This window comes from Phacochoerus africanus, chromosome 13 (genome assembly GCF_016906955.1).
Source record: "Phacochoerus africanus isolate WHEZ1 chromosome 13, ROS_Pafr_v1, whole genome shotgun sequence".
NCBI classification, from domain to species: Eukaryota; Metazoa; Chordata; class Mammalia; order Artiodactyla; family Suidae; genus Phacochoerus; species Phacochoerus africanus.
The window spans coordinates 33,519,971-33,547,476 of NC_062556.1; positions in this window are offsets into that span (position 1 = coordinate 33,519,971).

Sequence of the window (27,506 nt, forward strand, 5' to 3'; positions counted from 1 at the left end):
TGAGAGTCTCTAGTTGCATCCATGTTGCTGCAAATGGCATTCTTTTTTATGGCTGATTAGTATTCCATTGTGTATACATACCACATCTTCTGAATCCATTCATCTGTCAATGGACATTTAGGTTGTTTCTATGTCTTGGCTATTGTGAATCGTGCTGCAATGAACATGTGGGTGTATGTGTCTTTTTCAAGGAAAGTTTTATCAGGATATATGCCCAAGAGTGGGGTTACTGGGCCATATAGTAGGTTCTATATTTAGTTTTCTGAGGTTCTTCCATGCCATTTTCCATGGTAATTTTACCAATTTACATTCCTACCAACAATTTAGGAGAGTTGCCTTTTCTCCACACCCTCTCCAGCATTTGCTATTTGTGGACTTATTAACTATTTATAAGCTTACGATGCTTGCTGATGTCTTCAACATTCTGTTTGAGATCCTGTGACCATATGTTTTCTTGGAGGCTCATATAGGCCTCCTAAGATCAGCTTCTGGAAACCCAATTCTGTCTTTCCTTTCACTAGAGATTCCTTACCTTTCACAGCCCCCTTTAATATTACTGTAATAATGATTTGCATTATGATTTTCAATCTGACTTAAACAGAAGGTATGGTAGGCCTAGGTAATGTAAATGTATAGATACAATCTGAAACTTTTGTGAAGTCACATCCACACATGTTCCCTTTGCATTAGCTCAGTGTTGACCTCACTTCCTTTTTGGATATTATGTCTAAAGCCCTTAGTGGAGGTGTTTTGTAATGTAACTCAAAGCTGAGAAGCAAAAGCTTCCCTTTTAGCAAAAGGAAGTTGTGGATGTAGGCCCACAGGAGGTTATCTTTGCTGCTACATGACTGCTTAGTGTTTTCTGGATATTCTACTCAAAGGTCAAGCCACTGTAGAGAATACAGAGTATCACTTCGGCTAAAGCAGGGCAAGAAGCTAAGGAAGGCGGGACTGATTAAAACCCTTCTCTGGAGGCTAACTTGAAGAGAACATGGCCTGGGATTGGGGTGAAAAGGGTGAGAGGTTCAAATGAGGGAGTGGTAGCAGGAGAGAGTCTGTGGAGGTGCCTGGGTGAGAGCCTTTTCTGGTCAAGGAGGTGCCTGGGTGAGAGCCTTTTCTGGTCCTGGAACTCTGCCCCCCTTGTTGACTCTGTATTGCATGAATATTCAGTAAATAACTAATTGAACATTTCCAATGATTCTGGTATATGTGCTTCATGGCCCAGAGTGCTGGTAGATGCTCCTCTCTTCCTTTTCTCCAGCTGGTGTTCAGATTCCATTAGAGAGGAAGGCAGGATGGTAGAAGACCTCCATGGGACCCTGTCAGGCCATGGTAGGCTGACCGTGCTGCTGCCACCTCCAACAGAGAGACGTTTAGTTTCTAGGTGATGCTGTGGGGAGCAGCACAAAGGCCACAACCATGGCATGGTGTTTGATTCAGCACAAGAGAGTGGATTCCTTCTCTCATGTCTTCCTCTAATGTTAAGTATCTGTAGTTGCTTCAGGCTCCAAAATTGTCATTCCATCAAATTATACTTCCACATACTGTTATAGAATACGTAATGATATAGTGCCATACCAAAGCTTTTTTTTTTTTTTATTGCTGTAGAAGTTAGGAATATAGGAAGTAAAAAAAAATAGAATAAAATCATTGAAACATTTCCAGCTTCTTGTTTTGTTTTTTTTTTTTTTTACATGAGATGATGGAGCATTCAGCCTAATTCTTTTCTTCATGTCAATCTAAAGTATAATTTTTCTAGGGCAGTTTCTATAGGTTGATTACAGGATCTATAATGAGTGCTACAGTCCAGTCCTGAAAAAATACCATGACAAAAATATGAACACACAGATTTTGGGCAAACAGGGCACTTTCTACTAAACAGTAGTTGCTGGCCTCTGCTTCCATAGCCTTGAATATTTCCCTGAAGGTGGAAGGTAGAAGCTTTAGTTCAGTTGTTTTCTGATGGGGTAGACAGAACAAATCTGTTCATAATTTCTACCATCTTCCTATGGCTATGTGTCTGCAGTTGCTTTTCTTTTTTTTCCCCTTTTTTTCTTTTAGTTGTCCTTTTCCGTTTTTTTTTTTTTTTTTTTTTTTTGTCTTTTTGCCTAGCATATAGAGGTTCCCAGACTAGGGGTCAAATCGGAGCTGTAGCCACCAGCCTATGCCAGAGCCACAGCAACGTGGGATCCAAGCCGAATCTGCAACCTATACCACAGCTCACGGCAATGCCGGATCCTTAACCCACTGAGCAAGGCCAGGGGCGGAACCCACAACCTCATGGTTCCTAGTTGGATTCGTTAGCTACTGAGCCATGCCGGGACTCCAAGTTGTCCTTTTCTTAATATCGTTTTTCAGCTAGTGAATTATTTAAAGCCAATTCCTTTGTAACTGCCGCCCAGGCCAAGAGACCATTGTCAGCCACCCCAAGAACCCCTTAGTGAGGCCTGGCCCAGTTACCAAAAATCCCTAATTTTTACTCCCTCTCCCTGATTTTATAGTAATAATGGCTTTACATTTTTAAAAATAGATTTACCACCCAAGAGTACATCCTTATACACTATATCTTAGCATTTTCTGTTAAAAAATGATGTATTTAGGTTCTCTTTTAATCTACAGATCTTATCCCACCTCTACCTTAATCCCTTTCTTTTTCCTACAATTTTTTTTTTTTTTGTTAAAGGACCTAGACAGAATTGTCAAGTTTCCTATTGTCTGAATTTTGCTAACAGTATATTCTTGGCTAAGTTAACACGATTTTTTCTTCTCTCTGTTTCCTAAAATTGGTTGCAGGATCCAGGGAGTTTATCAGCCTCATGCATGAAATTTTAGCAAAACTATAGAAGGGGCATATAGTTGTCAGGTTGTCTCTGCTTGTCTCTGTTTTCGTTAGCAGACACTGATGTATATAAATTCATTGCAAATGGTGATAGTCTATCATTTAAAAAATTAATGTTTAGGAGTTCCCATCATCACTCAGTGGAAACGAATCTAACTAGGATCCATGAGGACACAGTTTCAATCCCTGGTCTCGCTTGGTGGGTTAAGGATCCAGCATTGCCATGAGCTATGGTGTAGGTCACAGATGTGCCTCAGATTTGGTGTTGCTATGGCTGTGGTGTAGGCCAGTGGCTACAACTCCAATTCAACCCCTAGCCTGGGAACCTCCATATGCCTTGGGTGTGGCCCTAAAAAGAAAAAAAAAATATTGTTTAGAATATATATTTTGGCTGTGCCATGGCATGTGGAAGTCCTGGCCCAGGGATCAAACTTGTGCCACATCAGTGACCTGAGCCATTGTGTGGTAATACCAGATCCTTAACTCACTGAGCCACAAAGGAACTCCTAGAATATTCTTATAAACAAATACTTCTCTCTATTTTTGGTTACCAGTGGTATAATCATACAGAAAGGGCAGAATAAATGTTTGATTCTTTCTATTTACCATCTTTTGAAGGGATCATTTAATTTTTAATAATTAAATATTTTTAATTAACAGGCTTGTGCATATTTATTTATTTTAATCCGTGGTAAATCTTTTCCTTACTGAAGCTAAATTATTCTATCTTTGGCCAGTGTAAACCTCATAAAGTTGGTTTTTGAGTCTTTTTGCCATGTTTCTAGTTGTCTTCACTTCTTTTTTGACAAGGTATATCAGGCTCAACTTGGACATACCTGCCCTGGACATGGAATTAACCATTTATCCAAGAATCCCTGATACCTTTGAATAGGAAAAGGCAACTCAAAACCCTCTTTATTTTGTCTTATTGCTAATGATGTTCTTCTAACTTCACAGTGTTCCTTCTTTCATTATTTTTAAGTAGTATTCATAAACTGGTGGCTTCTGAGATTTCCTGCATCTTTTTCCTTCTTTCACTTTCATCTGGACATTCACTTGCCTTCATTTCTATTTCCCTTGTTATATCAAATTTTGATTCAGTCCTCCCCCAGTTTCTTTTCAGGTTCTGTTTCAAAGGAAAATCCCATCTGGTTATTTTCATAGAGTCTAGCTAGCTTGGTTCTTCTTGCCTCTAGCTCCTTGGTTCTTTTTTTTTTTTTTTGTCTCTTTGTCTCTTTAGGGCTGCACCCACAGCATATGGAGGTTCCCAGGCTAGGGGTTGAATCAGAGCTGCAGCTGCTGGCCTACACCACAGCCACAGCAACACTAGATCTGAACTGCATCTGTGACCTACACCACAGGCAATGCTGGACCCTTAACCCACTGAGTGAGGCCACGTCCTTATGGATACAAGTCGGGTTTGTTAACCACTGAGCCACGACAGGAACTCGCATAGCTCCTTGGTTCTTAATGCAGTTTCTTTGGACTCTCTCACTGTTAGATTAGACAAAATACTTTTCAGTTTCAGGTATTGCTTTCAGGTTTACTTGTCATGATTTCTGATGAGAATGTGTTGGCGATTATCAGCATTTCTTATGCTCACAGCCATCAGAGACCTTATTGTTTTCCTTTGCTTTGTCCTGCACACACACTGATACATGTAGATCTTATGGTTTGCTGATGCTTTGTCCCCATTTGTTTTGCACTTTAGAGTTTATGGAGATGCCTTGTTCTTTATGGCACTTGTTAGAAATGCTGTCTATGAATTTTTCTTTGCCATCTAGAGACTTTACATGAATATCTAGGAAGATTCAAAAACTATGTGGCCACCATCTTCCCAGAATATTTCTTTCCTGATGGAGTAAGGATAGGAAGAAAAATAGTCCTAATATTTTTGCTCCTTTACTTCTAGGCATTTTTTTTTAGATCTTTTGCTTGAATTTACTCTGACTAGTATAACTAGTATTCAACTGATGTATAATCATAGCATGACTGATAATACAGTCACTTAAAAAAAGACTTTTTAGAATTACAGGATCATCATCAGCTGTTTTACTGCTGCATGTCATCCTTTGTTTTCCTTCTATTTTCCTTTCATATATTCTTTGTTTCTCTCTTTCTTGATAGTGTCCTACTGCTTTCAGGTTGATATATATAACTTTTAATGCTCTGTAGCTTCCTTGGAGGCCACTAATGTCTTGTGTTTTTCTCTAATTCGACCCAAACCTATCTTTATATAGATAGGTAAGATGCCTCGTAGTATAAAATAGTGACTTTATTTGATTAGTCTTGTCAGAGATAATTAAGGAAAATTAGTTTGGTCTATAAACATAGACATCAATTTGTTTTCCATTCTCTTCCTGTTTAAATTTTAAGTTTAGTCATTACATGTTTGGGACTAAGTTGGAGAGTTATGGCCAAAGGAAATATCTGAGGAAGGCTGTTTCTCTTGGTCCCTGTAAATAAGCTGACAAAGAGACTTGTTGCTTAACCAATGCCTAATGTGTTCATTTGGAATGCCAGCGTGCTCAGTTTTATTAGGCATTTGCAAAACAAAGGCTGCTTCCCCCCTGCATTGTAATTAGTATAATTAGATTTTATGTGTGAAGTATCATATATCTATTGTGGAGGCTTTTCAGAATAACAAGGATACTGAATCATCTCACTAAGATTGTTGGTTTAAGTAATTCATTGGTGTGGTATATTTTTATAGTAATTCACATTAGAAAGTTAAAGTCTCTCTAATCAAAATAGGATTGAGCCATTTGCAATAGGATTATATTCTCACTCATACTCCTGCTATTCAGGGCTGACTGGGCATGATATTTATATATGAAATGAAAAACAGACCCAAGCAAGATTATAGGATGATTTTTTTTTTCCTGAGAGGCTAACAAGAATAAGCAAGTGTCATGCCAGGCTAACACAGGAAACACAATTGCAAATATAGAGAGGAGAAAGAGATTTCCGGGTTTATATTGCTGCTATCTTATGGGGATCAGCTTCCATTGGTACCATAATGTGTTATGTTGAAAAGGGCAGACAAGGTGGCAGAGCAGTTGGTTGGAGAGTCCCCAAGAGATTACCCAGGAAACTGCTGCAGCACATGTGGGAACAGCCTCATAAGTGAAAATAAATCCACAGCATGTGGCTATCTGCCTGAGAGTACTTGTCATTCACTGCATAGTTCATCTGAGTGGAGCACCAGCATATTTCTCTTATGAATCACAAAATGGAAAATGGAAAATGTTATATGTTGTGCAGACCAGCACTGTATCTCTAGCTTTCTAAACCTGATGGAAAAGTAGTCTCTAGATGATATCCAAGAGCTCTGTGAGCCATCTAGAAAAATCACATTTTTTTCAAGTGTAGTTGAGGTTCATCTACAGTGCCTCCTGTTATTTCAGACCATTATTTAATTGATAGGCTCAGTCTACTTTCTCTTTACTTCCCAGCAGCACTATTGCTCAAAAGTTAAATTGAATCACGTTGCTATGCACGACATATTGTCAGCCCCGTTAGCACACTTTTGTTTTTCCAATCTTGATGTCTTTAATTATATTTAACCAAATTACTGTTAAATTAAATTCGTGTAAAATTAGAGTTCATATGTTGATTGCTTGCTGGTGTGAATTTCAGAGAGAGAAACACTTTGCAAGAACATGCATATAGTTCAGATGACTGAATAGAAAATATTGCCGAAATGGTTAGTGATTTGTGTTTTATGGAGACCTGAGGAGGTTTCCCGTATCCTTTTGTTCTGTCTGAAATGGATGTGTTGCACCACATATAAAGGAATTTCAATGATTATAACTTTTAATCTCTTTCTATAAAATTTAATATCTAACTTTTATGGTTTACCATGACAAATACTTTACCCCTAATTGCCACTCTTGGAAATTACTTTGCTCTTCAGTTTTGTTCAATAGAAGAAGCTGCTGGCTAGTATCTGTATTTTTTTTTTCTGTGTAAGATGATTTTCATTAAATGGGGACTGAATTTATTAGAGGATTGTAACCTAGGGCTCTCTACTCAATCTTTTTGAAATAATGATGGGCAATAATGATTTCCAACTAGTGCAATTCCTTTGGATTACCGGCCACTTGAAAATGTTCAGAATGTTTCATTAGATCTATTCAGCCCCCTTGGAACTGCCAGTAAAGAGAAGGGTCAGAGGCAGAGGCTGATGTCACTAAAGTCTTTAAAATACCTTTGTGAAACTCTTTAAATTTGGCATCTAGAACTACAAATTTCTGCCAAGATTACCATCAGACTCTTTGGGAAAAAATGAATAGGAACATGTTTATGGCACATAACACTTCTAAGTATGAGATCTGTGTCTGTATTAAAGACCCCCTTCCTCACTGATTTAAACTGGAAGTGCTATGGAAATCAGATTTTATACTTGCGGAGATAAAAAGTTGATTTCTACTCCTGCTTCCTATGCATCCAAACTAGTAGTCATATGGAACTGGAAAATCATATTTGCAATTGAATTTTAACACTGGGTAGCTTCTGGGTGATGTCACAGATAACATTTACTGTCAGAATTACTTAGCGAATGAAAAAGAATTAACAGTCTTCAGTCATGTTGAGTCTCTCCACTGTTTCTGGATCAACTTGTGCCTCAAAGGTAGCTTAGAGGTCACCTGAGGTTGACAGCATTAGGCAGGAGTCAGCCACTCATAGTCCCAGGCTGCCTTGGATCGCCTGTCTTCGACGAGGAAACATGTGTGACAGAGATATAGAAATGTCTGTGCCCGCCTGCACCTTACATGTTGTAGTGCTGTCAGTGAGACATGCCAGGGACTACATTTTCCAAGACTCTTTTGCAATTAGATGCAACCATTGATTGGATTTTAGGGAGTGAAAATTGATCAGAAGTGATGCATATCACTTTCAAGTCTGATGAATACAAGCTTTCTTCTCACAATTTTCTCCAGGCTCTTCCTTTCCATTAGCTAGTAGGAAGGTGGTAACCCCAAGATGAATATAAAAGCTCGGAGATGAAGCTGATCCTGAGTTCATGTGACCTCATGGAGGATTCAAACATATTCATTCATTCAGCCATCCATCCATTCATTCATTTACAAATCCCTAGTGTGTACAGACACTGTGCTAGACATTGTGGTAACCCAATAAGAAAGAGAGGCTGAAAATTTCAGCCTATCTCCATCTCCAACTTCTACTGCTTCTACACATTATTATTATTTTTTTAATGGCTGCTCCCATGGCATATGGAAATTCACAAGACAGAGATTGAATCTGAGCCGTGGCTGCGACCTATGCAACAGCTGCGGTAATGCCAGATCCTTTAATCCACTGTGGCAAGCCAGAGATTGAATCTGAGTCTCTGCAACAACCCCAGCCATGGCAGTTGGAGTCTTAAACCACTGCAGCACAGCAGGAACTCCTAATTCTTGGGTTTTTTTTTTTTTTTTGGTTAATGAGGGCAGTCATCAGAATATCTTTAGTTACAGGTGTCATGTCAGTAGAACCCTGCTGTCATTTGCTCTTATAATTTCAGTTCTTAGTGGTTGTGGTTAGGGTCCCTCCTGAAGGAGAAGGGAATACTGTACTGGTTTTCTATGGTCCTTTCTCCTGGCTCTAGCCTGGTTCTGACAGCAGAATAAACGGGGATATTTATGAGGCTGTGAAACAGCTGTCATTAAAATGTTCAGGGTTCAACATTTAAAAGGAATTGCATTTCAATACATGGTAAAATTTCTAGATTACCTTGAGAATTGGGGCTGCTACTGTCAGTTATATTGAAAGAATTCCAGCACGCTAAATTACCTGACAAGTTGTGGTGTTTTATGTGCTGTATCGATATTGGAATATTTGTTTTGCTTCAGTGGGTACTTAATTATTTGTTTCTTCTTGACAATATACTAGAATTAATTCATAGCATTATGAAACTGCCTCCCCTTGAGAACAAAGGCTGGATCTTGTAACACTGGTGCACCATCTGAATATTTAGTCTACAGTTTAAATAGATTAAGTTGGGGTTATGAATCCCTTTAAAAAGGAGAGAAATGATAGCTTTTCCACCCTAAAGGCAAGATGAAAAAAGACAATGGTAGGAAGTGAGAGCTGTTAGAATGCAGGTTAGGACAGGCTCATTAGAACTTGGCTTTCAGTAGAGCATAACACAACTCAAGGCACACTTTTTTCTCATTAGCAATTAAAAATTATTTCCCACACAAATAAAACAAAATTTCTGGCTGAGGTCCTTTTTTCTGAAAAACATAGATGACATAGAATGAATTGACCAAAGATTTTATAAATCTCTGGTATGTTAAATCTCCATTAGTAGTAGCCTATGGGATAGATACATTTTTTTATATATCATACTAATTATATTAATATTTATAAGCTCTTTAGCAAGTGAAAAAACCCAGAAAGCTAAATGTTGCTGTTCTTTACTTAATGCTGAAATGCCTTAGTTTTTTGTTTTCTTTTATCTGGAAGGTAAGTGAGAATATTAGAAAGGTAAAATAATTTCCTTTAGATATTCACGAGAGTGGTTTTTCTCTGAAGAAAATGAACTACAAATAGGGAAAATTTACTCCCACTTACAGAGCTGTGATCCTTTACTAGATAAGCAGTATTTCCTAATCAAAACAACACTGATGGGATAGATTTCATGGTCAGAAATTTGAACGCCTAAGTGAAGGTCCATTCTTTCACAGAATTGTGTTAGCAATGTTAAAAGGTAATGGTGATCTTGCTAATGTATTTTTTGATGAACTCATAAAATGCATTTCTATGTGATTCTAATAGATACTTTTTTTTTTTACTATGGTTCTCAGCAGAAGCTGTTTTTATGGGAAAATACCTGTATAAGTAGGTATGCTGTGATTTTCTGAAGTGATTTTTCAGGACACACTTACGGAAAGGAAAGAAAAAGAAAGAAAAGGTATTCCTACATTCATATGGAGCATGAGTGTTTTTCCCATTATAATAGCTGCAGAAACAAGCTGTTTTAAGTCAAGAAGAATAATTGAGAAAAATGTTACAAAATTGAAGCCAAAAATTCAGTCTTTTTTTTTTTTTTTGGTATTCCTTAGTGGTGATAGCACTCTATATATTTTATGACAATAACAATAGTCATGACAATAATTACACTTGGAACTGTTACCTAAGATTTCCTATGTGTGCTCTGTTTTTCCAGCTTATTCTTTTTATGAAGTGAGTTTGGACAAAATATTGATAGTATCTAAACGTAGCTCCTGCTGTGTTTGGAGGAAGTGGGTTTATATTAGTTCTGTGATTCTATGTGTAGTTGAAAAAGCACATCTTCTGAAAATGGAGAGCCCATTCAGAAGTCTGGCATTATATTTGTTTGCCAAAAATGGCTAACCAATGCCATTTTTGGGAGTTAAAAAAAAAAGGAAGCACATGGGCAGGAAATGTGAATTGACACCTCAAGTTCATGGTACTTAGATGTTCCCTTCCAAGTTCAGGATTTCTTATTGTAGTAATGTAAAAAGAAGCTTGTGAAATTATATAGTATTAAAAACTAAAAAAGTGGTGCTAAAGTGAAACTAATAGAAACATTTTAGACAAAGCACTATTTTAAGACCAGTTACACTTTTCTTAGAGAAAATAATTATTAAAATGTTCATATAAATCTGGTGATTTTTATATATCTCTCAGTGATGTATTTGAGAAAAAAACCAAGAAATCTATTCTAGTACTATGTAGAAATTGATGAATAGGATTTTAGTAAATGGAATTATTAGTTCTTTATGATAAATTTTAAAAAATTTTCAGATGTTCTTTCAGTTTCAGAGATTATAAGAAAAGAAGCAGAAGAAATAAGTATGGTATAAAAATAACTGAGTCATTATACTATTCTACATGGCAGTAGCTGTAAGACTATTTTCAGAAAAAAAATTCAGTATTGGAATTAGTTATTACATGCCCCTTTTGTATACTTAGTTCTTACATATTTAAGAGAAAATAAGAATGTAATATCACTTTTCTCAACACAATAATATATATAATATATCTTTTATGTTAATAAACAATAAATTATAATAAACAGTCTTTTACTATTTGGGGGATTTGGTTACAGAAATTTCTTTACAGACCTCTGTAAAGAATATTATTAACTCATAGCAAAGGAGTTTGGTTCATTTATAAGGTGGGATTGGGGTGAGCATGTGAGGATATCTCTTTTATTGCATTTACATTTCTCCAGTATTGATGTTCTTTTTCTATGAATTATTATCTTAGGAGCTGTGTAAATAGCAGGGCAGTGAAAACAATCTGTGAGTAATAAGAAGGCAAACATTTTTACTTACATAATTCTTATATCAAAAATGTCTGTTGGCAAAAAGGGAAAAGCTTTACTGTGAGGGGAACTTTTTATTAAAAGAAAGTAAACATTAGCAACAGGCAAATTATTATAGTATCCTAAAATTCCATAGCAGCTCTACTTCTGAACTTCCACCAGGGAATTTTCTACAGTAGGCAAACTTTTCATATTGAAGACCTTATGATTTCCTCTCTAGTGTGGTCTTTTCACCTACCTTTTCTACTGGTCATCTGTCCCTTTGTCCTTTCCCCACCCTATTATTGAGCATCAGCTCTGATTGGCAGCAAATACATGGAGATAGGACATTTTTTCTTTGAATGATCTTTCCAAAATATGTATGGGATCATGCCACTCTTTAGTTTATAGTGATTTAGAGATTTCCTTGTTGTCCTGAGTTTGAATTCTCAGAGCTCTGCTCTGAGTTTGCCATCTTCCTGCTTATCAGTCATTAAATGATCCTCATTACCTATGGAGTAGAATTCAAGGAGAAAATACAGCCTGGAGCTAGGTTAAAGAGGACCCTGTTGCCAAACCAAATGTTTTATTTCACTCTATTTTATTTCTTATTTTAATCTTTTTTTTTTTTTGTCTTTTTGCCATTTTTCTTGGGCCGCTCTCACGGCATATGGAGATTCCCAGGCTAGGGGTTGAATCGGAGCTGTGGCCACCAGCCTACGCAGAGCCACAGCAACGCGGGATCCAAGCCGCGTCTGCAACCTACACCACAGCTCACGGCAACGCCGGATCCTTAACCCACTGAGCAAGGGCAAGGATCCAACCCGCAACCTCATGGTTCCTAGTCGGGTTCGTTAAGCACTGCGCCACGACGGGAACTCCTTATTTTAATCTTTAATTTTTTTTTCAAATTAAAGTGTAGTTGATTTACAATGTTGTGCCAGTTTCTGCTGTAGAGAACAGTGACCCAGTCATAGATACATACATTCTTTTTCTCTTACTAGCTTCCATCGTGGTCTATCTCAAGAGATTGGATGTAGTTCCTTGTGCTATACAGTAGGGACCCCATTGCTTACCCATTCTAAATGTAATAGTTTGCATCTACCAACCCCAAACTCCCCAGCCAAACCACAGATTTTATTTCATCCAACACATCTTGACATGAGCTCCAGCCAAAATGAATTCATTGTTTCTCTCAAATTTTGTATATTTCTGCTGTCACGATTTTACTCATGAAATGTGTAGAGTGTCACAGGGATTACCTGGGTATAAAAACTGCTTACTTAAATTCATTTGATATTGTTAAATTACTCTTCAAAAGTGTGCCAATTTACTGTCAATATAGTATATAGTTTCTTATTACTCCTCTCAACACTTGGTAATATTAGACAGGTGTGAAATGTTAGCTGGTTTTAGTTTTCTTGTGTGTTTCCTGGATTTCTTGTGAGGTTGAATATCTTTTCTCTAATGATTACCTTTTGATATTATGCTCATATTTTTCTATTGGCTTACTTGTCCTGAATAATGACCTCTTCTACCTTAAACTGGTTACAGGTATCTTCCTTCAGTCTCAGACTCTTTTTTGACTTTTTTTCTTTTAATTGCCATTTGGTCTGCAGAAATTCCTAATTTTAATGTAATCTAACATATTAACCTTTTCCTTTGTGATTCATTTTTTGGGTCTTTTAAAATAATATTTTTCATTTGAGTAATAAAAAAGCAATATTTTATTATTTTTTCTTTTAAATATTCTAAAGTTTTGCTATTCATATTTAAGTATTTTTGTCTTTTATTTCTTTTATTTTTGTTTATAAGGTAAGGCAGGAAATCCATTTTTTTCTGTGTGTCTAACAAACTGTCTGAGTACAATTATTGACTTGTCCATGCTTCCTTGGCTCATCTGCAACTATACTCCTTTTCTATATCAAGTTACCAGATATGCATAGTCTGTTTCTGGGCTCTTTACTACCTTCCATTGGTTTGGATTTCTGTCTCTGTTTCAGTATTGTACTGTCTTAAATAATAGAGTTTATGACAAGACTTGCTTTATGGTCAAGAGACTCCCCTCTTATTTCAATTTTTTTTTTTTTTACCCTTTAATACAAACACTAGAATCAGCTTGTCAAGATCCAAAACAAGACGGACCTGTTGGGACTGTGGTTGTAATTGTGTTGAATTTACAGAGTTCTCTTTTCAAATGGCAGAAAAAATGGGTTTGATTGCACTTTATTTCCTACCTATCCTCCTAGGAATAACCTTGCATCTTGCATTCAAAAAGCCTCACAGCCACCCTGGAGGCAAGCTGCCTGCAGTCATCAAAGGAGGTCTGTTCTGTTAGGATGACCAATGGGGACTTTCTTGTATCTCTTCTCTAACTAGATAAAAGGAGAAAACCCAAACGAGTTTATTCTCTGGTGAGGTACCCCATTAGGAGATCAAATGAAATTGGGAAAAAGAATAAATCAGCACAAATCAGTACATTTAGGACAGAGGTGATGTTGAGATTTCATTTGTATTCTTTGTAAGCCTCCTGTTTCCTATCTTTACCTCCATATAACGTCATTTACCATAGGGAGAGGCTGGAAGGTTAAGAATAATGAGATGGAACTTTAAGAAGAGAAGGATGAGGTATGAAATTGACTTATAAAAGTTTATATTTAAACACTTATTTAGATATTATTCTAAAGACTGTATAATTTAATCTACTCATTTTATAGATAAGTAGAATAGTGGCCCAGAAAATTTAAGTAGCTTTTTAAAAGTGGCGTAACTAGTAAATGGAGAAGTCAGGATTATCAGATTACCTGGTTCATTGTCCAGTGTTCTCAAATTGAAACATTTAAAAGTGTATGTAATTACTATTATTTTAATTGGAAGAATTACTGCTTATCATCTAAATTCACCATTTCTGCTTCTTTTACCATCATTTCAAATGCCTTCATCTTTTTTGAACTTTGAATCTTTTACAGTGCAACACAGTGCTCTGACAGCTGACTCACTCATTCTATGTATCTATGTATGTGTGTATGTATATATGCCATCCATCTAGTCTGTTTTTGCATGAATAATACAATAATGACTATTGCTAATTTAATGTGTATGGATGTGTAGCCATTTTCCTTTTCCTGATTGGTCTACTACTTTTAGGAAAGTATTCACAGGCATTTTTATTTACTAAATAAAGGCAGTATAACATATTTTTCATAATAAATGCTCATTTCTATCTACTCATTTCTACCTACTGTTTCCTGATTTAAAAAAATCTGTTACCAGTTACTCAGACATAATTTTAGCATGCAGAAAAATTATTATTATTATCAATTAATTATTTATTTTTTTAGGGCTGTACCTGTGGCATATGGAAGTTCCCAGGCTAGGGGTCAAATTGAAACTGCAGCTGCTGGCCTGCACCACAGCCATAGTAACACTGGCTCCAAGTCACATCTTCAACTTACACTGCAGCTGTGGCAACACCGGATCCTTAACCCACTGAGCAAGGCCAGGGATTGAATCTGCATCCTCATTGATACTAGTCATGCTCTTAACCTACTGAGCCACAGAGGGAACTCTCAGAAAAACTATTTTAGATCTCTATTTCAAAATGGGTATATTTTGTTTAAATGTGCTTTAAAAATTATGCTAGGTTAAGATGGGATCATACCTGGAAATCATTTGGTCTAGGAAGGGGGAGTAAGATAGGAATGTGGGGCACATACTAAGTAGAAGGAATGAAATAGGAAAGGAAGCTGCACTTTGGAGAAGAAAGCAGTGGGCAAGATTGCTCTTTTAGGGTAGAATCTTGGGAAGGTTTTTTTTTTAATCAGTTTTTTGAGTATGTAGCAGATCTATTTTTCTCCACTTTCATGAATTAATAAGTTTAGTCCCACTTGTCTAATTTAAAGTTTGTCCTCTTCTCAGGCTTGGAAGCCTGCATAGGAAGAATAGGCATTTTCATCCCTCCTAATTCCCCCTGCTGTTTCTGGGACCTTCAGGGTTTCAGAGAAGGAGAAGCAGGAACTGAAGGACAAGGATGAAGAATTAATGGATGGGCGATGTTGAGCCTTCAGAGGGACTCTCTGAGAGATGATAGCCCAAAGCCGGATCTTTCTCTTCTGAGGCACTTCTGGTTTCTAGTGGGACTTCTTAGGGGAACTGATAATTTTACAGTGTTTTTTCTTATTCACACCCTATTAGTTGCTGTGAACCCCACCTAGCCTCTTGCTGTGGGGACCATGTACCTGACAGGTAGATTTCTTTGTCAAAATCTTTCAAGATGACTTATTACTGGCCACCCTCTGCTGCACTCCTTTGGCTTGTAGGGCAAATTTGACCCCTACACCCCACCAAATTCTGGAAATTCAGGTTATCTACTGTGCATCCCCTTCTCTCTTCCTCTGCCTGGGTTACTTACTCATTTTGGTCTTTTTCAGGCACCAGCCTTTGTGCCTTTCAAGTACTAAGGTTATGTGTCAAACTTCCTAAATCATTCTCCTGGAGAAACCATTTGGCTTGAGGTAGCACTGGGAGTGGGAAGAAGTCCCCAACATCCAACATGTCCACAGCGCTCCATAAAGTATTCTTGACTCAACAGTCTTTGCTCATCCATCTCCTGGTGGCCTTTTCTTTAGATAACCTGGAGGTGGGGAATAAATTAAAGGTTGCCCAACTAGCTTTGGGCTAACTCTTAGCAAATCATGCATAGGTGTTTTGGCATATCTTTTTGGAGTAACTTCTGATGTTTCTCCTTAGCTTTAGGGCTTCAGCTAAACCTTCGAGACAACAGGAAATGTTATACTAAGCATACAGTTCTGTATGCCAAGATGCTTTTGGCATTATTTCAGTATCCAGCACTAAAAGAAGTCAAAATTCATTTCTTGGATGAGGGCAAAGTCATCATTGCATAGACAACACTGTCATGTTTAGCGTTTGTAACCCTGCTGTGGTGTTTGCGTGTGTGTATGTGTGTGATGAATGTGTGGTGTTAGGAGAAGGATAATGTGCTAATGTTCTTTGGAGAAACAGAACCCTATTCTGGAATTGTCTCTAAACTGCTTGGGAAAGAATTAGCTCATGTGATCATGGGAGCTGGCAAATCCAAAATCCTTAGGGCAAGTTAGTAAGCTAAAAATTAAGGTAAGAGTTGATGTTGCCGTCTTAGGTCTGACATCTTCAGGGGAGGCCAGCAGGCTGAAAACTACTCAGGCAGGATTTCTAATTTGCAATTGGAAGGCAAAATTTACTTTTTGGGTTGTTTCCATGTCCTGGCTATTGTGAAGAGTGCTGCAATGAACATGCGGGTGCATGTGTCTCTTTTAAGTAGAGTTTTGTCCGGATAGATGCCCAAGAGTGGGATTGCGGGGTCATATGGAAGTTCTATGTATAGATTTCTAAGGTATCTCCGAACTGTTCTCCATAGTGGCTGTACCAGTTTACATTCCCACCAACAGTGCGGGAGGGTTCCCTTTTCTCCACACCCCCTCCAGCACTTGTTATTTGTGGATTTATTAATGATGGCCATTCTGACTGGTGTGAGGTGGTATCTCATGGTTGTTTTGATTTGCATTTCTCTTATAATCAGCGATGTTGAGCATTTTTTCATGTGTTTGCTGGCCATCTGTATATATTCCTTGGAGAATTGTCTATTCAGGTCTTTTGCCCATTTTTCCATTGGGTGATTGGCTTTTTTGCTGTTGAGTTGTATAAGTTGCTTATATATTCTAGAGATTAAGACCTTGTCCATTGCATTGTTTGAAACTATTTCCTCCCATTCTGTAAGTTGTCTTTTTGTTTTCTTTTTGGTTTCCTTTGCTGTGCAAAAGCTTTTCAACAGATGATTGGATTAGGAAGATGTGGTATATATACACAATGGAATACTACTCAGCCATAAAAAGAATGACATAATGCTATTTGCAGCAACATGGATGGAACTAGAGAATCTCATACTGAGTGAGATGAGTCAGAAAGACAAAGACAAATACCATATGATATCACTTATAACTGGAATCTAATATCCAGCACAAATGAACATCTCCACAGAAAAGAAAATCATGGACTTGGAGAATAGACTTGTGGCTGCCTGATGGGAGAGGGAGGGAGTGGGAGGGATCGGGAGCTTGGGGTTATCAGATACAACTTGGAATAGATTTACAAGGAGATCCTGCTGAGTAGCATTGAGAACTTTGTCTAAATACTCATATTTCAACAAAACAAAGGGTGGGGTAAAAATGTATACATGTAAGAATAACTTGATCCCCTTGCTGTACAGTGGGAAAAAAATTATAAAATAAATAAATAAATAAATAAATAAATAAATAAATAATGATTGCATAGTTTAAAAAAATTTCCTTTTTGGGGAACCTCGGTCTTTACTTTTTTTTTTTCCTCCACACCCATGGTTTGCAGAAGTTTCCAAGCCAGGGCTTGAACCTGAGGCACAACGGTGACAATACTGGATCCTTAATCTGCTAGACCACCAGGGAACTGATGGGACAGAGATTTGCCGAGTGAGAGGACACCCTTGACAAAAAAGTTGCTCTAGGGCATTTTTTTTCTTTGCCTGGTCACTATATGTTGAAATAAGCAGAGAAAAATTATGATGAGGAAACAAGTGATCATATTCCTAAAATTTATAAGCTGAGGATTAAAGTTCACTTGTTAAAACCTGATGAGGAAGAATGCTTCAAAGGGCTTTTGAAGTTAAGCTGTTTTGAAACTGAGAAGTCAAGGAATCAAGAAAATGGAAAAAGCATTGTGTAAATGCCCTAAAGTGGTTGATGCACTGATCTGAGACTATTTTGTGCTTTGTGCCTCTCAGTTGCATGAGAGGAAACCATGAGATTATAGGAAATAAATCAGACTTTTCTGCCCTTTCTGTTTCTGTACACAGATTCCTGTAGTCCTACCCCGTTATTTTTCTTTTAAACACTCTCTTACTGTTATCTATTATAGAAATAATAAGGAACATAGGATAGAACAAAAGTGACAGAATAGATTGGCTTGGGTTTTCTGGAATCAATGTTTTAGGGCCTCAGACTTAGCCCCAGGCCACTCCCATCTCCTTTTTCTCCAACAGCAGGATGTGCCCATGGAGAGGAGTGCAGTTACCATGGTTGCCTTCAAAGATAAGTGGTACAGGAACAGCCACCTTTACTCATTGCCTGGGTCCAAACAGCATAGTCAGTGCTCTATTGTGCAGCATCTCATTTAATCCATGGAAATTAAACAGTATTATTTAATCAAGAAAATATCTCCAGAAAGGTTTAGTGATTTGTCAAAATTATCAACTAGAAAGTTGTGGATTCAGCATGGAAATTTATTTGATCTGATTTCAAGGCCCAGGATTTTCTTGCTTCTCCAAACTAGCTCCTGCCCTGTCATGAGATAATTTGGATTCCTTCTTAAGTAAGGAATGCTGTGTTTCATTCCAAAGGACAAAGATCCAGGAATTATAGCTGTACCATATCTCCTAGGAAAAATGCAGTCATTTCTGTGATGTAGCAAGAAAGAGTATCAATGCCCAAAGTAACATATTTAGCCTTTATTACTAGAGTATTATATTAAACTTACACATCTATATGCACATGCTACACACACTTCTACTCTCATCATATCATTAATTGGATGTGCTAAGTACTATAAATAATTTGTATGCCTTCTCACCCATAAGCCTGCCAGGATTCCTATATGGTAGGTAGTATCTTTCCTATTTTTGAAGAGGAAAATGAGACTCAGAAAGGTTATTTGTCCAAGGTCACACAACAAGTACACAAGTGGAGCTGGGACAGATACCACATATCTGTGACTCTAAAGCTAAGTGCTCTTAACCAGGATATTGTCATTCATTCATTTATTCATACAACAAATATTTGTTGAGTGCCTTCTCTGTGCCTGCATTATCATAGGTGATGTGGATACAATGAAAATCACCTAGCTTCTACACTAAAGGAGTTCAGTCAGGTGGAATAAACAGACACATAAATAGGCAATGATAAGGACATTTAGTAAAGCAACTATATATATATATTCAGGGCTGTTATATGCAGACAGTTGTAGAACCTGTTCATGTATATACATCTCTCTATCGTGGTAGCTCTGTGGAAAGACATCCAATTTGGCCATTTATTTTTTTAAGGTGGGTGGGTATTGAGGATTATATCAGGGAAGGAGGCTTCCCTCCTCTGGGAGGAGGTGACCCTCTATGAATTTTGATCAATGAGAAAGAGTTTACCAGCTAGAGATAGCTGAAAGGGAGAGAGCATATCACATAGAAAGAATCATGTGATCAAAAACACAGAAGACCAAGGGTGATGCATAGGAGGAAATAAGCTAAGTAATGGCTGACTTTTTTCGAAGAATAGTTTTCTGTGTGTGTCTGTCTATTTCAGTTTCCTTAATCATCTCTGATTTTCCTCCACCTATTTCAGAAGCCATTCTGAGTCATGAATTGATTCTGAGAAAGGAAGAGTGCAGAAGGCAGAAGGAAAGGCACCACCATTTCTTTGATGCCTACAAGTACCAGGTATTGGCCAAATTTTACCTCATTGAAACCTCACAATATGTTTTTGAAGTAGAATTATCCTTATTTTAAAGAAAAGGAAATTAGGAGTTCCCATCGTGGCTCAGTGGTTAACGAATCCGACTAGGAATCACGAGGTTGTGGGTTCAGTCCCTGGCCTTGCTCAGTGGGTTAAGGATCCGGCATTGCCATGAGCTGTGGTGTAGGTTGCAGATGTGGCTCGGATCCCACGTTGCTGTGGCTCTGGCGTAGGCCAGTGGCTACAGCTCCGATTAGACCCCTAGCCTGGGAAACCCCATATGCCGCTGGAGCAGCCCAAGAAATGGCAAAAAGACAAAAAAAAAAAAGGTAATTAAAGTCAAGCTAAAAAACCTTGTCCAGCTTCTCTTAGCAAATTAAAGGAAGAGGTAGAATGTGAACTTAAGATAGTCTTTTTTTTTAATTAATGATTTTTATTTTTTTTTCTATTACAGCTGGTTTATAAGATAATCTTTTACTGAAGCCCCGTGTGTTAAAGGTGTAATCTCTCTGGAATGAGAACTATATAATTGTTTATGTGACACTTTCTTTTACTTAAGTTGCTTACTAGAGAAACCTCAGAAGCACTATCACTGAAAGCCTGTGTAAGAAAACAGTTCTGTACTTTAATGGTCTGTCCTCTGCATTTGGAGTTTTATTTACTGTATGAGTTTTATGTAAGTTCATAAAAGTCAATAAACTCAATATTCCAGAAATCACTTGCAATTTAATATCTAGATAATTAGGGTAAGAAAAAAGGAAGTTAATTCAGTGTGGGTTTATGATGGTGATTAACTTTGTCCCATTTCTTTTCCCGAAGAGAGGAGGGGTTCAGAAATAAAGTAATATGCGTCTACTGCATCCAAGGAGATACATACAAGAACAAAAGATTTGTTATGAAACCCTTAAAATCACAGTGCCCTTTCAGCTAATTATGGTAGCTTAATTAAAGTTATTTTAAGGAATAGTTAATTATGCATAATTAAGGTAATCATGGAATTAACTGGGGGAATTTGAATGAACCACAGCGCAGACATGTTTAGCCTCTGAGGAGCAAGTATACCAGTTTGCCTAGTTCCCCAAACATCTCCATGGGCACATATAGGAGATAAAATAAGGCTGAGGTTATGGTTTTGATCACACAAAACTACTACTAACAATGAATAAAGTTATATACAGGATTGCTGCAGAGTATAGCAGTATATTTTCAATAAGTAAAATGTGAGATCATATTGGATTGAATCCTTTTACTGTAGGATTACTTTTGGGAGGCAAATGAGGATTAAAGGTCTAACAGTCAATGCTGTTTATGTTTTGAGAGTATAAATATTCTTTTTCTGTCCATGCATTATTAAATTCACCAGATGCTTTAGGGACCCTGGCTGACTTTAGAAAAGATCTAGCGTTTGCATTTTTAACTTGGAGATATAACGTAGACTAAAATATCTAGGTCTGGCATTGTTACCATCCTGTTCTTGATTCAGTAAGGTGCAGTTTGATAGACAAATATATAATCTACCCTGTGTGTTGGTAGTATTTGTTAGATACCTCCTTAATGACTTGGCTTTGCCATGGCCAGAACATATCATTCGGTTTGTTGGGAAAATTCCCAGTGAATTATTAGGTCAATGGTTCTTACAGTATCCTAGAATCTTTCAGGTGCTCTGCCTCTAGGCTAATTTTAATCTGTTCAGGTTGAGTATTTTCCCCTAGATGAACATCTTTTCTAGATGATAGTCTTAAGAACATTTGTGCTGATTCAAGCTTCCACCTAGATTTTTTAGGCTCCCCCAGCTTCTTGTTGGGTTTTTTTTCTGGGTAGTTGTTATTCTTTCTCTTGGAACAAGGAGTATTAAAAAAATACCAGTGATCTCTGCCCGTAAGTGAATGTTAGATAGACAGTGAAAGTTTATTTATTTTTTCTCTTGAGGAGAATCACACTAGAATGGAGGCTCAGACAATCCAGCAGTGGAGACCTCATAGGGTTGGTTGTTCCACTGTGAGTGCTAACATTTACTATCACTTCTCAGGGATGACACTTGTGAGAGGGGCCACAGCAGCAGGGACTCCTAACAGCATGTCTTACCTCCTCAGAGACCATCAGCCAGTTCATGAGACTCTATAAAACCTTCTATATGAGAAGTGAAAGACATGAGTGAACTTTCATAATCAACATTCTTCTCATTTAAGCACAACATTAATTTTATTAATTACCAGTTAAGAAAAATTTATTCCAAGAGCAGTCCATGCTCATTACAAAATATCAGGAAAACCCAAAGAAGCACACATAAAAATCAGCTAAGAGTGTATAAACCATTCCACAGGCCATAGAGGTTGGATCAGCAGTGCTTCTGCAAAAAGTTAAGTAGCCAGATAGAGTTGTTGACTGAATTGATATGTGGATACCCAGAAATGGAAATGGCCTTATCCACAGGGGGCTAGGTTGAAATGGTGTGAATCTGGAGCTCTTGGTCAATCGTATTTCATCTCATGTGGAGGGAACCTATGGAGAATGAAATGAACATGGAGAGAAACAGAGTTGAGAGAAGAGCCTTAATGGTGTTATATGAACTCAAAGATTTGACAGTTCTGGACAAGTTCACTCTTGACTTTCGCAGTTAGGTGAGCCTATAAATTCCTTTTTTGCTTGAGCTGCTTTGAGCTGGGCTTCTATAACTTGCAGTTGAAAGAGTTCAGACAATACTTGCATGTCTTCATCTTGTTATGAGCCTCTTGAGCATGATGTGAACCCCTAGGGACCCAGGGAATGACCATTGTGAGGTTATGGTTGAGCCTCAGTGTAAAATGCACCTGGAAGTATAGGTGAAACAGAGAATTTTAACATGAGAAATAAAAAATAACGGCAATCCAAATTAAATACCTGTTAAGTACCAGGGGAGAACTGGTAACTTTACAATGGAGAAACTTGGATGAGACCATCTTAATCAGATGACCAAGATTAACCTCACCAGTTCAGACATATTGTATCCTGCGCTGCTTGATATGAAGCACTGAGTTGGGCATGCCATCTCTCTGGTGTCATAACTGCAATCTAATTATGAGAAAATGTCAGAGAAACCCTGATAGAGAGACCCAGTATAAAATAACTCACTAGTACTCTTTGCAAAGTATTAAGAGGATGAAAGACGAGGAAAGACTAAGGACTGCTATGTATTAGAGGAGACTAAAGAGAGATGGCTAAGTGTAATATAAGTTTCAATGTCAGTTACCAATTTTTTTCATTAATTATAGGAGTTCCCAACATGGCAGAGTGGATTAAGAATTCGACTGCAACAGCTGGAGTTATTGTAAAGGTGCAGGTTCAATCCCCAGCCCAGCGCTAGCACGGTGGGTTAAAAGGATCCAGTTTTGCCGCAGCTGCAGCACAATTCTCAGCTGCAGCTCGACATCAGTCCCTGGCTTTGGAACGTCTATATGCAGTGGGTGAAGCCATAAAATTTAAAAATATATCTATATTCAATTTAATGTAATATTAATTAGATCCTTACGCAGAAAAAGAATATTAGTAGAAAAACTGGTAAAAACTGAACGAAATCTATAGTATAGTTCATGGTGTTGTACCGATGTTTATTTCTTAGTTTCGATATTACACAATATATCAGGCGAAGCTGATTGAACAGTGCATGGGAATTCTCTGTACTATGTAACTCGTCTGTAGATCTAAAATTATTTGAAGGTAAAAAGTTAAGAAAAACTGTACATAGCAAGAAAAAGAGTTAGGAAGACAATGAGGGTCATAAGTGAGAGAGAGGGAAGAGAAAGGACACTGGTGGGCCTTGAAAGGCCCTGCGTGGAGATAAAGCATCTCCCTTGCTTTCTCAGAAAGGAAGAGGTACCCAGTGGGGCTTGTTGAATGGAGTATGCTCCTCTGCCTCCTTCATTCCTTTAAGATCCTTCTTTCTGTCTCAAGACCTCATCGTGGATTTGGCTAATGTCTGATAGATCACTGGTCAGTATCCTTAGTTTCTAGAGAAACTCTTCACTTCTATCTGTGCAGTAGTATTTAAATGGAAAGTTTTGAAAAAGAAAACTGGGCACCAGTATTTCCTCATTTCTTTATTTGGTAGGAATACTTTCAGTGTAATTCAAGCAGTCCTTTATGCAGATAATGCTTTTTTGAGAACAAGTGACTTGTGCTTTTCTTTATAGTTCCTATGATTAGAATAGCATGTAGAACACAGTGGGTTCTCAATAAATGTCCATATGTCACTAAATTTTTTTTTTGTTTTTTGTCTTAGGGATGCACCCGCGGCATATGGAGGTTCCCAGGCTAGGGGTCCAATCAGAGCTGTAGCCGCTGGCCTACGCCACAGCCACAGTATCTCAGGATCTGAGCCACATCTGCGACCTACACCACAGCTCATGGCAACACGGGATCCTTAACCCACTGAGCAAGGACAGGAATTGAACCTGCATCCTCATGGATACTAGTCGGGTTTGTTAACTGCTGAGCCACAATGGGAACTCCTAAAATATTTTTTATGCAAGCTTCACATTTGAAATCTTATTAAATAATTATAAAGATGTTGTGAACTTGAGAAATTATATCACTTTATTAAGCATGAATGTGCTTAATATAATAATAATATGTGCCAACTGTTATGTTATTTTAATATTCCTTGGAACACCAGTGTGGCAAATGTTATTGTTATTGTTTTAAAGATGAGGAAGTGAGACCCATAACCTTCCCCAGTTCACAAAGTTACTAAATTATCAGGTTAGAATCTTAACCCTTCTATATCAAACTCCCATCTTCATATTCCTGGCTATGATATGCTACTGCCTTTCTGAAAATATGTGACACATTTTCAACCAATTGCAAGATTTACATATTTAAAATGAATAACTTAATGATTTTTATTTTAAATATAAATGGGAAATATCATATCCTAACTTCAAAATTAGAATCAATATATCAATTCTGCATACAAGTGCTTTACAGTTCTTATATTTCTTCCAGTGCATTGGAATAAAGTATGTATTTTGTATTTACCATCTTCAGAATAAAAAGATAGAGACAAAGTATATAACTACCCTCTGGTCTTGGGTATAGTGCCAGATTCTATCTCTACAACAGATGCACATGAACACACACCGCTAAATCAGGTATACAGGTTTTATGTAACATGCAAATATCCTCAAGTCAGTTTTTGAATGCTTAGACACAATTGGAAAACACAAAGCACACAGGCAAGGAAAGTTGCTACAAAACTCAAAAAGAAGGTTAAAATATCTTAGGACTTTGTCTTGGTAGTTTGTTTTCCTCATCTTTTATGTGTCATTAAATAAGCACTAAAGGAGCCAAGTAGGGTTTTTTTTGTTTGTTTGTTTTTTTCCTTGTAATATGTTATTTTCTTCCTAATTGGTCAGTGCAGGGCAAACACATCATTAAACACAAAGGCGCCTCACTTTGGCATAAAATTTTGTGTCAGTCAGATACATCTTGAGCAGTGAGAGCAGCTTTAAGTGCCAAGAGGCACTTGCTATAGCTTTGCCTCACCTATTACAGAGGCCCTCAGCAAGGCAGCCTTGTGGAGCTTCTTCAGGATGCCAGTTTCTGAAAATAATGATGAGAATTCATTAACCTCCAGAAGTCTTGTATTATGCTGAAGTATTAGATTTTCTGTTGTTGCAACAGGCTGTTATCCAATTAAAGGATTCTGTAAGTCATTTTGAAATGAAAAATAAATTGTATTATTCATGACCTCCCATTTAAGAAGCCAGGGTACTTTGGTGGCATCAACATAATTAGAAGCTCTGGGTTCCTCTTGCTCGATGTAAGGTTTGAGACACCTGAGCAAAGGCTTGCAGGCATCTTGTGCTGTCTGGGACCAGCCCAGTGAATTGGAGTGGCAAGCAGGAGGGAATAGCTGAAATGGAAAGGAGTCAGCTGCTGTCCCAGCCCCATGAGGCTCAGCATTATTTTGCAGAAAGTGAATTATTTCTTTTCAATGTATGACTTTCTTTGTGAATGGAGTATAGTGGCAGGGAGTGAAAGGCAGTGCTCTCTTCGGATTTGCCTGAGTTAGTTATGGGGCATGTATGTGTATGCTTGGAAGATTTGGCAGGAATGGTTGGGATAAAATATGATCACTGGTCTAAGCTGTTTCATAGCACCCCAAAGCCATGTGTTAAGGTTCAACCTAGCATGACTGTCAGGCTCCTGTAGGAAAAGAGTTCAGGTAGGAGTTCAAAGTCACAGACGCATAGAGGGAGTTCAGAAGAAATAATCACTTGCAAAAAAAGAAAATTAAATGAGCTATCCCCTGGGGTTTGACAAGTTAGTATCAAAACATGGTTGTCTACAGAGAAGCAGGTCAGCAATTTTCACCACTAGACAGTTTGCAAAGAGGAAAATGACTTCATTAGAATTATGTCCTCTATCATTTTTGATCATCTTATGATGGGGACATTTGTGGAAATGAGGACCAATATTTCTTAGGTCAAAGCGGATGCTCAGGTTTATGTTAAGAGCAGGTATGCCCTGCATCAGGGAGGCACTACCCAAGTGCCTGGAATATGGAGCAAGAACTCTCAAAGGCTAGGATATGGTTAGGGATGATCCAAAAGATATGGTTTAAGCCTTTTTGTTTGGTACATAGAATTCTCGCTAAAGGAACATTCTAGATTATCTCTTAGGAGCTTTGTAGGTGTGCGTGTGTTATACTCCTTCCTCCTCCCTGAGTAATCTCATCTTTTTTTCTTTTAAGGCTGTAATTACAGTATATGGAAGTTCCTGGACTTGGTGTCAAATAGGAGCTGCAGCTGCAGCCTATGCCATAGCCACAGCAACACTGGATCCAAGCCACATCTGCGACCTACGCCACAACCTAACCCACTGAGATCCTTAACCCACTGAGCCAGGCCAGGGATTGAACCTGCATTCTCACAGAGACAACGCTAGGTCCTTAACCCACTGAGCCACAACAGGAATGCCCTCATTAACTTTTATTTTTTTGTATTCTTCTTCTTCTTCTTTTTTTTTTTTTTTGTCTTTTTAGTTATTTCTTGGGCCGCTCCCGAGGCATATGGAGGTTCCCAGGCTAGGGGTTGAATCGGAGCTGTGGCCACCGGCCTACGCCAGAGCCACAGCAACGCGGGATCCGAGCCGCGTCTGCGACCTACACCACAGCTCACGGCAACGCCGGATCGTTAACCCACTGAGCAAGGGCAGGGACCGAACCCGCAACCTCATGGTTCCTAGTCGGATTCGTTAACCACTGCGCCACGACGGGAACTCCAACTTTTTTTTTTTTTTAATAGTAAAAGATCCCCTTGTATATTTTTCTAACTTACCCCTAATCACACCACCATATATAAAGTATGTGTGTATATATGTATATATAAAGGTGTGTGTGTGTGTATGACAAGCACAAGGCTCAGTAAACATTATCTCAACATGTAAGAATTCGATCCTTGTGAATCTAGTGAGAAAAGGACAGGCTCATGAGTAAAACCTACAATGCTTATTTTGTGTTCCTCCCCTTTCTATCACGTGATCCTTTGCAACATATTTTATAATTCAATGAATTCTCTAAGTCTCATTTTCAGTGTTTTCTCAGGTATAGCCTTTTTTCTTCAGAGGATACATTATGTATGTATGTATGTATGTATGTATGTATGCATTTATCTTTTTAGGCATGCACCTGCAGCATATGGAGGTTCCCAGGCTAGGGGTCAAATCAGAGCTGTAGCTGCCACCCTGCACAACAGCCACAGCAATGCCAGATCTGAGTTGTGTCTGAGACCTACACCATAGCTCACAATAATGCCAGATCCTTAACCCACTGAATGAGGCCAGGGATCGAATCTGCGTCCTCGTAGATACTAGTCTG